The sequence below is a fragment of the Cibotium barometz genome, chromosome 31 (genome assembly GCF_041138505.1).
Source record: "Cibotium barometz isolate CiBa-2024 chromosome 31, ASM4113850v1, whole genome shotgun sequence".
Taxonomy (NCBI): Eukaryota; Viridiplantae; Streptophyta; class Polypodiopsida; order Cyatheales; family Cibotiaceae; genus Cibotium; species Cibotium barometz.
In genome coordinates, this window is record NC_141076.1 from 50,632,954 (window position 1) to 50,635,319 (window position 2,366).

Below are 2,366 nucleotides of genomic sequence, written 5' to 3' on the forward strand. Positions count from 1 at the left end.
CGTGAGCTTGATGGAACAGAGATAAAGAATCTTGTAGCAGGCAAAAGGATCAAGATGTTTAAAAGAAGGCATGACACTGATCCTTTTGATTCACAGGAGACTCAGGATGAAAGGCTTGACAGTGATAGTATGGATATGGTTGAAGAGGAAGAGGATGATCTTCCTGGTAATGTAGAAAATGAAGACGACATCCAGATATATGTGGATCTTGATGATGATTTGGCACATACCAGAGGATGTGCAGGTTTAGAGGGGGTGGATGTCGTGCCATGGCACGTCTATGGTGTGAAACCATGCATATGAGGCCATTAAATGCAAATCCAGATACATGGGATTAAGTGCCATGACTTGAGTCATTATATGATGCCTAAGTACATATGTTCATATTGTAAATGAGGTTCAATAAGACGAGCTGAGACTGAGTCAGGTCTCAAAGCCTGTGTACATAACGGGTGTAGTAGGTGTTTTTAACACTTGGATAGTGTGATGTTTTTAGTGGAGGAAAAGGGCAGTCTTTTGCTGTGTAGATGCATGCTTGAAGGCCAGGCAAACAGTGGAGAAATGTGTGAGTTTTTGTGAAGTGCACAGGCTAATAAGGAGCCATTTTGGAGGGCAAATAGCAGGAGCTAGGAGTGCCTGATGGGTATGTGATGAACTGAAGAGTTGTGGACAGACATGCTATGAACAACTTCCTAGAAGGAAAATTTTGCATAGGAGCTATAGTTTAAGATCTTTTTAGCACCCAAGGTGGGTACTTTTCATCCGGAATAGCTACAGATGATAGATGGCTAGTTTGAAGCGGCTTTTGTATGCACATGATGAGCATACTGTGGTGAGACCCAGATGTCTGGACATAAGTGGTCATATGGAATTCAAGGCCATCAAGTTGGACTGGTGATCGGGTGCGTGAGCGATAGGGGTGGTGCGTGCTCTTTCTGTGTGTTAAGAAGAACGAAGAAGAAGAAGAACAGAGCGGAGTTTCCATGGCTCGCAAGTTCTTCGTGGGAGGCAACTGGAAATGTAATGGAACTGTGGAAGAGGTGAAGAAGATCGTTATTGTTCTCAATGGGGCGGATGTGCCTCCCAAAGATAAAGTTGATGTGGTGATCAGTCCTCCATTTGTTTTCTTGCCACAAGTAAAGAGTACATTGCGTCCTGATTTTGATGTGGCTGCCCAAAATGCTTGGGTTAAAAAAGGGTGGTGCATTCACAGGGGAAATCAGTGCTGAAATGTTGGTGAATTTAGACATTCCTTGGGTCATACTTGGACACTCAGAGAGGCGGTTGTTGCTGAAAGAGTCTAATGAGTTTGTTGCTGATAACGTGGCTTATGCACTCAGCCAAGGACTGAAAGTCATTGCCTGTATTGGTGAAACACTTGAGCAACGTGAATCTGGAGAAACTTTAGCTGTCGTTTCTGAGCAAGCTAAAGCTATTGCAGGAAAAATCGATGACTAGAGTAATGTTGTTCTTGTGTATGAACCTGTTTGGGCTATAAGCACCGGCAAGGTTGCAACCCCTGTCCAAGCTCAAGAGGTGCATGCTGATCTGCGGAAGTGTCTTGCGGCTCAAGTGAGCCCGAAGGTGGCTTGCGTGGCAACAAACACGAAGGTTTTTTTTTAAAGGGAATATCCGATTAATAAGCTAAAAAAAAGGAGGCGCAGTGTATTTGAATCGGGGGAAATTCAAAATTTTAGCTGCAAAAGTGAAGGGCGCCCGAATCTCTTGCGGGGAAAGAGAGAAAAACCAAAAAACAGCGCATATCGAAGGGGGTGTGCAGGAAAATGAGAACCAGAGTAGAAATTGACCAGTGATTCAAAAATTTTAAGGACGACTACTATAAAAGGCATCTTGGGGTTAGAATTAAAGGAGAAATGAAGCACTATTGAGGGAGATGATCTTCAAAAATCCTACTATACATGATGAATATTGGTTTGGGTGCATACTGCAGTGAAGCGAAGTAAGGAAAAAGCAAAAATTCGAGCATTCGCTTCTTTTTTTACTCAAAGATAAGAATTCTAGTTGTTTTTTTTGTTACTTACAATTTCCAAAAAATCGTGTAGTCCTCGGATAAGTACACTACCCCTTTAAAGCTTTGGGGAAGGTTTTGGGTAGTTTTTTTTTGTTGCTTTGGAGAGTCTTGAAATAAGAAAGCATCAAAATACAAAGATTCCTGGAATTTGGATTTTACTTTCTACTCGGTTGGATTTCGGATTGCTAGACATGGAGTTTTCTAAAATCACATGAATATGTTGTACATATGCCATATGTCATCTTTGCTTTGTGAGTTGTTGGAATCTGAAAAGCAGGTTTTCATGAAATCAAGAGATATCTTGAAATGATGGAGTTGGCAATATATGAAATAT

At 41.6% G+C, this 2,366-nt stretch overlaps 1 pseudogene; it reads left to right on the plus strand.

The window, feature by feature from the left end:
- The first annotated feature begins 949 nt into the window (after positions 1 to 949).
- Positions 950 to 1,623, plus strand: LOC147620993 (triosephosphate isomerase, cytosolic pseudogene; annotated as a pseudogene).
- Positions 1,624 to 2,366: the final 743 nt, after the last annotated feature.